This window comes from Triticum aestivum, chromosome 3A (genome assembly GCF_018294505.1).
Source record: "Triticum aestivum cultivar Chinese Spring chromosome 3A, IWGSC CS RefSeq v2.1, whole genome shotgun sequence".
Classification (NCBI taxonomy): domain Eukaryota; kingdom Viridiplantae; phylum Streptophyta; class Magnoliopsida; order Poales; family Poaceae; genus Triticum; species Triticum aestivum.
Window position 1 is genome coordinate 668,382,224 of NC_057800.1, and position 13,066 is coordinate 668,395,289.

The 13,066-nt window shown below is 44.1% G+C and overlaps 1 long non-coding RNA gene and 1 pseudogene across 2 annotated transcripts; one reads left to right on the plus strand and one right to left on the minus strand.

Annotated features, from left to right (window-relative positions):
• The first annotated feature begins 299 nt into the window (after window positions 1–299).
• Window positions 300–2,625, plus strand: LOC123059019 (uncharacterized; annotated as a pseudogene).
• Window positions 2,626–2,657: 32 nt separating this feature from the next.
• Window positions 2,658–5,484, minus strand: LOC123059020 (uncharacterized). 2 transcript variants are annotated; one of them, XR_006427345.1, is made up of 5 exons: window positions 5,146–5,484; window positions 4,771–4,888; window positions 3,825–4,039; window positions 3,473–3,596; window positions 2,658–3,216 (listed from the first exon to the last, which is right to left on the minus strand). It is a non-coding gene; the product is annotated as an uncharacterized lncRNA (long non-coding RNA). The 2 variants fall into 2 exon arrangements; XR_006427344.1 differs by lacking the exon at window positions 3,825–4,039.
• Window positions 5,485–13,066: the final 7,582 nt, after the last annotated feature.

The window sequence follows — 13,066 nt, forward strand, 5'->3', positions numbered from 1 at the left end:
CGCGCGTGTGTTATTGGGTCCACCTATCGCCGCATGGTGACCAAAGGCAACGAGGTGGTGATGTTCGTCAAGGTCCAATGTCAACCCTATCCGTCGATGTCGTGACGTGAGAAGATCACGACGTACTCGAGCGCCGCTTTGCGATGAGTCTCATGCCTCCCTAACCAAAGACGACGACAAGGAGCTATCTGGATAGCAAATAAACAAAAGAGGAAGTTGGGTTGGTATGAGCTGGCTCTGCGGCAAGCGCGTGTGTGGGGTGAGTGGGCCCACTTGTTGGTGTTTTTATTTGCTTGTAATCAAAAGGCAAGGGATGCTGAATGAAAGTGTTTGTGAACACCTCGCGCTCTTCCCTGTGTTCTCATCCTGTTCTGCGTCTCTTCTCGCCCCGAATTCTGCAATTCCTGATCCAAATCAACGCCCTTCGCCACACGACCTGGCCCCAAGTTTTGATTGCGGCTGGCGGCAGAGGTGAGCGAGATCAGGCGGCGCGGATGAATCTGTTTGGCGGCAGTGGCATTGGGAGCGGCGACATGCCACCGCCGCAGCATCAGCAGTTGGAGGAGGTGATGGGCCACGGCGATCCCATGCTAGTGGCGATGCGCAACAATTACCGCCAGAGGATGTAAGCGCTTTACTATTTGTATATATCTCCGTAGAAAATTATGTAGGATGTGGTGGTGTTCGCTAGTTATTCGGTCATGGGTTTCAAGTGTATATATGCTCTGAATAGTAGAATCAACTTTCACACGGCACCGAGGTTGATAACCTTCCCTTATTTTGCAAGGTCATGTTTGACATAATTTTCGAAACGCGCGGGGTGGGAGAACTTGAAAACTTTCTTCATTTGATCATATATATATTTCCTTGTTCTTGAGTTTCCAGATTGGAGCATGCAGAAAGGGTGGTAACTGCGAGATTACATAAAGGATTGAGGGTACCTGCTGACTGGCAGCGGGGGCTGCCGGAGCTTGCTAGGCGGGTCGAGAAAGTCTTGTTTGAGAAACACCCAAACAAGGTGTGCCATCTCTTGACTAGGAAGGTAAATCGCTGTCTCATCGTTTTTCCTGATGATGAAATCTCCTGTTGTTTCGGCAGAGGGAGTACTACAACATGACGAATGAACCAATTCATCCACATTTCGAGTTTGCTGTCACGACCTCGCTTGCTCAGACTGAGAGGCAGAGAGCATCTTCCACTGCCTATGCTCGTGTCACCCAAGGTGCTTACTACAAATCGTTCAAATTTTTTTGTGAGTTGTGACAAACAACATCCGGTGCAGTCCTGGTTCTCCATCCAGAGTGCCGGCACCCGTACCTCGCTGCAATTTGCATATAATGTTTCACTGAGCTTCTGCTCATATATCCTTCTGGATGTGTGCCTTAACTTGATATAATTCTGTAGCCATCGTGTAGTCTGTAGGTACGGGTGCAAGCGGAAGCCAGCTTCGTCCCTTGAAACTATCAATTAGCTTCAAATTTGCTCATCACCTGCCTAAAATTAACACTAAATTTGTACTATGCTATTGTCCGCTAGCCTGCCCTGTTTGCATCCCTACCTGTTCTAGCCTGCAAATCCAATTGCTAGCAATATGTTTGACAAATTTCTACTACTTATGTGCTGAAAAGAACACATGCTTGTATGCTTGAGAAAAGCCATGCACTGAATTGCTGTTAATACGATGATGAAAGTGCTCTAAGTAAAATTTGAAGATTAAAGATCCATTACCAGAAATTAGCATTACTTATCTTCCTTCAGACTCTTAATTTACCTTTTGTTTAGTACTCCCTCCGTCCCAAAATAAGTGTCTTAACTTTATGTTAATTTTAGTACAAAGTTGTACTAAGGTTGAGACACTTATTTTGGGACGGAGGGAGTATGATGTTATATATGCTATTCAGTCTTGCAGAATTATGCTAGTGTGCCCTGTAAATCAAGTTTCTCATTTATTAGCTTAGTTTGTGTTGCTTTCTTTCCAGGGGATACCACCAACGAGCTTGTGAGCACAGTACTATCTCTGGGGATGAACTCTAGTGATGACCACTCGCAAGTGTCGAACAGCATCTTGGTAAGAACTGCACACTGGACTTCACCGGCATCGTGTTACGCTAGTTTTATCAGCTCATCACTGCTACCCATGGCAACGCAGGCAAACCGTGCACCTGCTAATAAGGAGGTCTCAAAGGAACCAAAGTTCACCTGTCCATTCTGCTTTGACGAGCTGGTCGATGCGACGATGCGTCATCGACTATCTGCGGCCACATCTTCTGCGACAAGTGCATCAAGTTCTCCGTCCAGGCTCAGAACAGGTGCCCTACCTGCTGGAGGGGCCTCACCATGAAAAGCTTCCACCCCGTCTACCTCCCTGCCACGATGGACTAAACTGATCCAGCCCTTCTCGTCACTGGCATTTTGTGATCCTATCTGAAATATACTTCACCGGGTTATTGTTACCATTGAATTTCTGGTACTCGGAAGGCGTGTTACTGAGCCCTTCTTGTCTGCATCCGTCGCTTTTAAATAAACCGCAGTCTCTTCCTGTGGGAAATCGAAACATGTGCTTTGTACCGTGAAAACATATTTTCTTATCATTAAAGGTATATTTGGTTGTTTGCGCGCTCTAAAGTATGGCATGCCACATATTTGAAGATTTGGTCTTGCGTTGTCGCCCTTTTTTTTCGAATCTCACAAGTCACAAAAACCTTATTGATTGGCAATAGTTCTGGAGGTACAAACGCTGAGTGAGTGGCGGAGGGCCAAGCCATACATGGAGGCCGGGGGTGCCACAGATAGTAGAACTTGCATAAGGCCACCTCGGAGAACTCACTTAGCATAAGCCATACCTGGAGCTTCCTTGTTGCACTCACTTAGCATAAGGATAACGAGGATAACTCCGAGGCTCACGCCTTATCTTATCATATGATTTGTCCATACCGACAGAACCATGATCCCTTGTCACCAGCTGCCTCCCTTCTAAGTCGAGAACTCCTTCTGGAGGTAAAATGTGGCTTGCACACAAAATTGAGGTGATCATGAATTTTAGAGAGAGAAAAATAGGTATAGTACTGTAGTGGAACTGGAATCAGTTAGGTATCTTCGATGGACTGGCGATGAGAGACAGATCTGGCTGTCGGTGAGCATGTTGCTGACATTGGATGCTAAAACATCCAAAAATCCCGCCATTTGTTCCAGGGTTCCTTCTCCCCTGACCTGGTTCTGGAAACACCGAAGCAAGCATGCAAATAAAAATTAGTCGTGGGTTACCACCTTTTACACATGAACAAATCACATGCTAAAAACAAGGATAATGAAGATCACTTACTAGAGACTAGCAAAAATTCTAAACGAACCATGTGGCTTGCAAACAGGAAAAATTGCCTTGAAATAAAACTGAGGAGGAGATCATCATCTCTTTCAGAGGAAAAAAAAATAGATAGAGCAAGTGTGGTGGAGCTGAAATCAATTAAGTTACCTTGAAAATCAACCGCAGAGATGAGAGACGGGTCTTGGTTGGCCCTTGTTCTAGAGTAAAACTAGATAGATTGCTCTTGTTCTCTGGGAAGTAGTGGCAGGGTTCAGTCGCACTTGAGCTGGTACTGAAAACAAGAATACAAACAAAATTAGTCATCTTTATTACTAGTTTAAACAATTCCTTCAGATGAACAATCCCATGCTAAAAAGAAGGATGATGAGATTCAGTAACTGGAGACCAGCAGCAATTCCTTCTAAAGGAAAAATGTGGCTTGCAACAAGAAGACTGCACACAAAATTGAGGACATCATCAATTTCAGAGAGAGAAAAGTCAAGGTGGTGTGATGAACTACCTTGAATGGGGCCGAGAGATGAGAGATGGATTCTTGTTGGCCCTTTGCTACAGAGCAAAAGCTATCTAGATCTTCCCTGCTCTTAGAGAAGTGGTCATGAGCAGCGAGTGGCACTTGCTCTAGTGGAAAAAGCTAGGTAGATATCCGTTGCTATGTGAGAAGTAGTAGTGGTGAGGGAATTTTCTTTCAGATAACAGCCAGTAAGTCAGATTTCCCTGTGCTAAAACAAAAAGCTCTTGTGAGTCAGATCGTTTGCTTTGTTATCTGAAACCTGAAACTAAACTGGAGACAGTGACACATGAAAATGCCAGATAAATCAAGTGCAACACCATCTAAACTTCATGTGATTGTGTTGACAAAACAACACAGACACATCGTATTGTCATAACAACATAACATGACATGGTCCAAGGATCGGACTAAATTGAATTAGTCATCTGATCTCTCTCTACTCTGCTTGCTCACTCTCTACTCTGTGTATTAGAATAGCAAAAGCAAAGAAGTAGAACCACCCTTCTGTTGGCAATACAAATTGAAATTACTAGCTAAATGTTAATCTTAATACGCAAGAACCGCCAAGCCTTTCTATGCTAAATGAATTATTAGCTGAACTTTGAGGTTAAATAATACTGCAGCTTCACGGAACTTCACTACTCTTGGTTCATTATCCAAGAAATGCCAACAGCCTTACTGTGGATTGCTGAATACATTGTGAATTCTGGCTATAAATACAAGAGCACCACTTGACTGCTAAGGTAGGATGAACGATTCAACCTCGTCCTCGTAATTAATGAGACATTCCTATCCTTTTCGTCCTTTGACCAATTAAAATCGAAATTCCTATGAGAAATAAAAACCATAATTCACCGCGTGTACGTGTAGATAACAATGTTCAGTACAGAAAAGGCTAGGTACAGTAGAACAGCAATAGAGGGCCGGGACATACATATCCATGCACCTTGTCTCCACTAGATAATAGTCCTTCCTCTCACCGAGTAAATAACTACTCCTCTTCATAATCAATCGTCCGCTCAGTCCTCTTGATGTTCATCCCCCGACTGATCCTGCCAAACGAAATCAAACAGCAGGAAAATATATATTCAGAGTCAGCTAGCTCTAGCATACAAATGAAACCAACAATTCTGACACAATTATATGCAATGCACAAATTTACACCATATGCAACAGAGATGAGTCCATAATTGCCGATTCTGATCTGATGGAGTAGCAAAAAGAAATACGCATGATGGTGTAGCACAAGTACAAATACGCATGATGGGTGCAGGGAAAAAGAGAGTAAGGAGTAACGGATGGGGGAGACCTTGATGGCGACGGCGGTGAGGAAAAGTGCTGGAGCGGCGGGCCTACTGCTCCGAGAATTTCTCCGGGCCTTCTCCGAGGGTTTCGCGGAAGCGCAGCCGGGGAGGTTGGTGGCTCGCGTCGGCGTCGGCGCCGTCGCGGGATCCGGCATCGCCACGACTGGATAAAGCCGGAATTGCTCCTCCAGTCGAAAAAATCCAGCTTTTCCACGAGAGTGCAGAGTCGAACTCTGGTCGCTGGATGCACTACTGCGACTCAGACCATTCGAGGGGAATTTGAGGATTTGCCACGCCTTATTTTGCAGTTTGAGGATTTGCCCCTGTTTTGGCTGTAACCCAAGATTTGCTACATCTTTACTGAAAGATCGAGGATTTGCCCCTAACACAACTGGCCCACAACAACATGACCAAAATGCCCTTGTGTTTACCTACGTGAGAGGAACCCGGTCCAAATGTTGCCCTCGATAACTCTCCCATCTCATCCTACCTGTACCTGTGTCGGCGTCGGCGATCTGCGGCGGCTACGACGACAACGACCTCGATCTCCCTGACGGCGGCAACCTGGTAAGATCGGCTACTACCCTACGTTCCTTCGACCACCTCCAGCTCCTGAACGTATGGAGAAAATCTAAAAAAAATCAGAGATTACATTCACACTTCATAGTGAACATACAGACTGAAGACATACTGAAAAAAAAACAGTGAGTATTCTTCTGGGAAAGTTTCATCACCTTTTCTTTTAATCACAAAGTACATTCACACTTCTTAGTTCACAACATCACAAATTACATTTGCATTTTTTAGTGACATCAGAAGGTACATTAGCCCTTACTAGTTCACAAGTTAGAACAAATGCACACTAAAACAAGGCACAACACGATGCGTCATCAGCAAGCTCGGGGAGGCACAGCAGGAACTCGGGGGAGACTGCCAATGCCGGTGTAGCCACGGTGAGGTTGCACGCCGCCGACGTTGCGTGGTAGCCAGCCGACAGGGCGAACAGAGTACGGGAACAACGAGCTCATGCCCGATTGATGAGGATAACTAAAACAGATTGGGTTGGGGGTATTTTGGTCACCGAATTTGTACTATAATGTGCCAAATGATCCAAACAATACATCAGGGGCAAATCCTCAATCTTTCAGCAAAGATGTGACAAATTCTAGGTTACAGCCAAAATAGGGGCAAATCCTCAAACTGCAAAATAAGGTGTGGCAAATCCTCAAATTCCCCATTTGGATACTCCCCTGTTCTCATCTTATGTCCTTCAGTACACCGAGTCTGTTCCGTATTTTTGTCGTCTGCTGTTCTATTGCTAGCCCGACCCATATTGTGTGGGCTTCATTTACTTTTGGATGTATCTAAAAAAAGAAAAAAAAACTTTTAGATGCTTTTCTGATCAAGTTCTTGTTGCGTGGAGGTTGTTTTGAACTTCCGGTCTTTTCTAGGGAAGAATCTTTTGCTTTTGGTTTCAGATTACGCGCGCCTATTGAGGACAATGTTGCTTGCTTTTCTTTTCCTGGTCCATTAATTTTAAACTGGTTTCTTGTTTTTTTGCGGGGTCTGATTTCTTGTTCTTCTTGACAAATATTATAATCTCAGACATCTGTGCGCTGGTTGACTAGTTAGCTTGTGGGTGTTTGTGTAATATAACTGCACGACAATGCTCGGGACAAGCGACGTGTTCTTCAAGCAACACCCACAAACAACACCTTTACTTGGGAATATCAAGCAAAACCTGTGTGATATGTACTGATGGAACAAGACACTATCTCTACTTTGTTCTTCTACTTTTTTCTCGAACTACGCGCTACAAGAAATATGTAAAAAATAATACAATCTCAAATGCAATGCAAGGGTTTCGCTCGCTTGCATCATATGAAATCATGGTCCTGGTCGTCACCTTGCCGGGAGCTCTCTCCGTCAAGCATCCACTTGGTCATGTTGGCCCTCTGTACAAGCCGGACCAACGCCTCCACCACCTCCGACATCGATCGGTGGATTGAATTCCGGTTCATCCTGCAAACACACACATTTCGATAGGATCAGTGATAGATATATAGATAGGAGACTTTTACTTGCATAGCAAAAGTGATCCAACAATACATTATCAGCTAGCTCTTGCAGTGGGAGATGAGGTAGCTTGGAGACGCACTTGGTGAATGGACTTGGCGGGGAGCCGCGAGAGGAGTTCGGTTCCGGAGGATGGAGGCGGCGGCTAGCTCGGGTGGTGGGAAGAGGAAGGACATGGAAGCAGCAAGGGAGAGGGAATGCGAGCGTGCTACCTCGGGAGATGTGGGGGCCAGACTTGCGAAGGCGCTAATGAGTAGTGGCGGATGACCTTCACTTGTTGGGCGGCGGTGGATGGACATCTTTTTTTTCAAAGCGGACTCTCCCCCTAAAGAGGGAAAAACAAACGCATGTCTATCAACACGAAGCGGCGGCGGCGTAGCAGAAGCGCCTTTCTTAGATAAAAAAAAGGACAAAAGCAAATGCTTCCCACAAAAAAAAAAACGGACGCATGTTTTATTTTTTGAGGCAAAGAGACGCCTCCTGTCTCGAGGCGGTGGCGGTGGCGTCTGTGGAAGAGCGACCTTTTTTAGCCCGTGGGGTGGAAGTGGCCGGGCGGAACGAAGGAAGCGACAGTGGCGACATCTGTCAGAGAGCGGAGTTTTATTTAGCCCGTGGGAGTGCAAGCGGCTGGGCAGGACGAAGGAAGCTTCGGCGGGAGCCTTTGAATCGGGCCAGCCTTTTACTGTAGCTGTAGCGCGAGAGTATTTTTCCTGCGGTTTTGCTTATCTATTTTTCACTGTTTGCAGCGGTTTACATTAGTTTTCTTTGTTTTCCTTTTCATTTCCTTTTTTTCTTTGGTTTTCTTTTCAGTTTTTTTATGTTTCTTTCTCGGTTTTCTTTGGTTTCGTCTGCTTTTCTCTTTTTCCTTTTTTCTTTCTTTAACACATGTCTACCTTTTTGTCACATGCAATGTACATTTTTAGTATCATCACGAATATTATTTGTACACGTTTAACATTTTACAAATATGTGGTTAACATTTTTTTCAAATACATGTTCCGATGTCTGTTTTTTCATACACATTGTACATTTTTGTATGCATGTGAAACATTATTTGTATACATGTTTAATATTTTTCAAATAAAAAATTAATAATTCTTTAAAAAAAATACATGTTTTGATGTCTGCTTATTTTTTTACAAATTGTATATTTTCATATACATATGAAACAATTTTTATACACATTTAACAATTGTCAAATACATGATTAACAATTTTTTTCACATATATGTTTCGATATGTACTTCCGCCATACACGTTGTACATTTTTGTATACATTAGGAACATTTTATTATACACATATAGCATTAGGTACATGATTAACATTTTTAAAATATATGTTTTGATGTCTATTTTTCCCTAAATGTTGTGCATTTTTGTATAAATCAGAATCACTTTTCTGTACAGGTTTGACATTATTTTAACAGTACTACAACATTTTTAAAACAATGAACACTTTAAAAACTATAAAGCAAAAAATGATTAAAAAAACAACAGGAAAAAACATGTGAAAAAGCTGGAGACAAAACGAAAACCACAAGAAAAAACGATCTGCAAAAATAAGACTGCGCATACATGTGGCAGATGTGCGTGTGTGCTCCTGGGGATCATGCATTGCATGGTGCTTCCACCAACTATATATAGCACAATCTCATCAATCAGCTCCTTGTGCTTGTCCAGCTGAGCCTTTTTCATGTCACTGTCCACCAATGCCATGACTTTAAGGAACAAGTCATGTTGTTCAGCTCCTCAAACTCGGCCCTTGACACTCCCAGTCCGTGTCCTAGAGTAATTAGGGCTAGGTTGATTAGTTAGCCATTAGTTAGCCAAAGTCCTCCCTCTGTACGTGGTGTGCTAGCTAACTAGTAGAGAAGGGGGCTTTGGTTCAGGCCGGGTAAGCCCATTAGTCCCGGTTCAGTCCAGAACCGGGATCAATGGGTGCATTTATCCCGGTTCGTGCGGCTAAGGCATTAGTCCCGGTTCACCTGGACCCTTTAGTCCCGGTTGGTGCCACGAACGGGGACTAAAGGGTGCGATGCCCATTGGTCCCGGTTGATTCCACCAACCGGTACTAAAGGTTAGACCTTTAGTCCCGGTTGGTTCCACCAACCGGGACTAATGGGCTTTGAGGCATTAGTACCGGTTCATGGCACGAACCGGTACTAAAGGTCCCATTTTCAAACCCCCCCCCCCCCCCCCCCCGTGGACCTTTAGTCCGGTTGGTGCCACGAACCGGAACTAAAGGGTGCGATGCCCATTGGTCCCGGTTGGTGGCACCAACCGGTACTAAAGGTTAGACCTTTAGTCCCGGTTGGTTCCACCAACCGGGACTAATGGGCTTTGAGGCATTAGTACCGGTTTATGGCACGAACCGGTATTAAAGGTCCCATTTTCAAACTCCCCCCCCCCCCCCCCCCCCCCGGACCGCCTTTTCAGTTTTAGAAAAAACAAAAGAAAATGATGGAAATGTCAATAAAAATAAAATAAAATAAGTTTTCCATGTGATATGTGGTCTAGTTGTTGGGAAAATTTACAAATATGAATTTCGACTTTATTTACAAAATCTCTCTGGAATTTGTAAAATGGGCATAACTTTTGCATACGAACTCGGATTAAAAAGTTTTTTATATGAAAAATCATCTACTCGGATTAAAAAGTTTTTATATGAAAAAAACATAAAATTTATGCGTACATACCTTAACATTATTTTTTTCTCTACATACCCATAAAAATGTACATACCCCAACGTTAAATTAATGTATACATGCACCGGCATATACTTATGTGTACATACTCTGATGAGAAATATATGTGTATATACCTGAACGTAAAATTTGGAAGATTTAATCCATTTATGACTATCTATTAATTTAAATATAAATGGTTGTCATGCATGCATGCACGCTTACCATACTTATTAATTACTGCCATATATAATCACATTAATTATTTACCATATCAACACAAATGTCATACATCAACTCACCATCTAACGGCTACGAGATAAGGTGTCCAAGCACCTAGGTGTCCCAAACTACCATCCTATATATAGGATGCATGAAGTGAAGAAATTAGGTTTGATTCAGTTATGACTTGTAGACTTCCTTGGTTTCCTTCAATTCCCATCTCAGATTCCTGCGACCGACTCCAAAGTACAAACGAGGTCGTATGGGAAATCCGTATGTGGCTCTTTCTCTTAAGATATACCAGGGATGCTTGGAGCAAGGTCACACGGTGCATGCAGTATATTGATGTGTTGGTTCGTCTAAATCCCCATGGCCGACTATGGCGGGGTACATTTGTGTATGGAGAACCTAAAGCTAGTGAGAGACACCACATGTGGGATCTCCTGCGTAGAATCAAACCGAGGTCTAATAAACCTTGGTTCATGATAGGAGATTTTAACGACAGCTTGGCAACATGAGCACTTTTCCCAATCTCAGCGAAACGAAAGGAACATGGCAAATTTCAGGGAGGTGCTTGCTGACTGTAATTTGTTGGATCTTGGTTTCAAAAGCTCGAAATGGACATATGACAATAAACAGAGCGGAGCGGACAATGCGAAGGCAAGGATAGATAGAGGGGTGGCTGATCAAGAGTGGAATGCAATTTTTCCAAATGCTTCAATCGAGCACTTATGTACGTCCAGATCAGACCACCTTCCTTTATTGCTCAGATTTGGTCAGAGAGAGGAATGGCGTCCTATTAACAAAATCTTCCGATACGAGTACATGTGGGAAAGAATGGACTCGTTGACTGAAGCTATAGTGAGCAAGTGGAATGAGGATAAATCGGCTGAAAATTTGTCTGAGATATCACAAAAACTGTCAGTCTTGCAAAAAACTCTGAATGATTGGGCAAAACGAAATTTTGGGTCCATAATTAAGCAAACCGCGGCCATGAGGAAGCAACTGGAGTATCTTTGGTCTAGACCTGCTTCAGCATCCAGAGATAAAGAAATTAAAGAGGCAGCTAAGAACTTGGACGAACTGTTGCATCGCGAAGAAATGATGTGGAGGCAAAGGTCGAGAGCTCTTTGGTTGCGGAAGGGAGACAAAAATACAAAGTACTTTCAGCGCAAAGCTACGTGGAGGAGGAAGAAAAACAGCATCAGTAAATTAAAGGATGGAGATGGGAATTGGGTAGAGGATCGGGCCAAGCTTCAGGAGATGACAACAAACTTTTTCAAAAATCTGTACACTAAAGAAAGTGGAGTGGACCCTAAAGTCATTGTAGACTGCTTGACTAACAGAGTGTCAAGTGACATGAATTCCGCACTGGTTAAAGAGTTCTCAGAGAAGGAAGTTAGTGACGCACTTTTTTAGATCGGCCCTTTAAAGGCTCCCGGACCCAATGGTTTTCCCGCCAGATTCTACCAAAGGAATTGGGGCACAGTTAAGAGAGATGTGGTGAACGCGGTCCTGAAGTTTTTTCAAGAGGGAGTTATGCCGGAGGGTACCAACGATACAGTCATAGCTCTCATACCCAAAGGAAACAGGCCGGAGCAATTGAAGGACTTTCACCCTATCGGTCTATGCAATGTGATATACAAGGTAATCTCTAAGTGTATGGTGAATCGCCTAAGACCCTTTCTGGATGAGCTCATTTCGGAAACCCAAAGTGCCTTCATCCCAGGGCGTCTAATTACGGATAATGCTACAATCGCTTTTGAGTGTTTTCACAAGATCCAGAACAGCAAATTGCCTAGGAATACTCATTGCACCTTTAAATTGGATTTGGCGAAAGCTTACGATCGTGTGGATTGGGGCTTCCTGGAAGAGGCTCTATTGAAGTTGGGTTTTGATCACAAATGGGTTCAGTGGGTTATGTGATGTGTTATGTCAGTGCGATATGCAGTCAAATATAATGGGGAGCTGCTGGACTTTTTCCTTCCCTCGAGAGGACTTCGCCAGGGCGACCCGCTGAGTCCCTACCTTTTCCTCTTCGTCGCCGATGGCCTGTCCTGCCTGCTGGACAAAGAGATTCGGCGGGGAAGGTTAACTCCTCTTAAGATCGCTAGAGGCAGCCCGGGTGTGTCAAACCTCCTGTTTGCCGACGACAGCCTACTCTTTTCCAAAGCTTCCAAAGAGGAGGCCGAGGGTGTGAAGCAAGTGTTGGATGAGTTTCAAAGGGGTTCGGGTCAACTCCTAAGCTACAGCAAGTGCTCAATCATGTTCAGTGAAGTGTGCCCAAGTGATGTCCAGGAGGAAATCAAAAGTGTACTTGAGATAATGGCTTCTACATTCGAGAGTAAGTATTTGGGGCTACCTACGGCAGAGGGGCGTATGAAAGAGTCATCTTTTCAACCAATCATGGAGAGGTTCATCAAGAGATGCTCGGATTGGTCTGAAAGATTCATGTCCCATGCAGCAAAAGAGGTCCTCATCAAGTTTGTTCTTCAAGCCCTCCCAACGTACTGCATGGGGGTGTTTAAGATGACACAAGGTTTCTGCGATAAATATGAGAAACTTATCCGGAACTTCTGGTGGGGAGAAGAAAATGGGCAGAGGAAAGTCCACTGGATGTCTTGGGAGAGAATGATCAAGCCTAAAAGAGGAGGGGGTATCGGTTTTAGAGATATGAAACTCTTCAACCAAGCTTTGTTAGCGAGACAAGCTTGGAGACTTATTCAGTGGCCCGATAGTCTGTGCGCGAGAGTGCTGAAATCAAAATACTATCCTAAGGGGGAGCTGCTGGACACAATTTTTGCTTCTGATGCTTCTCCGGTTTGGCGGGGCATTGAGCATGGTCTCGAGCTCCTGAAGGAGGGCATTGTTTGGAGGATCGGAAATGGGAGAAAGGTTAATATCCAGCGGGACCGGTGGATCCCTCGTGAGAGTGGTCTGAAAC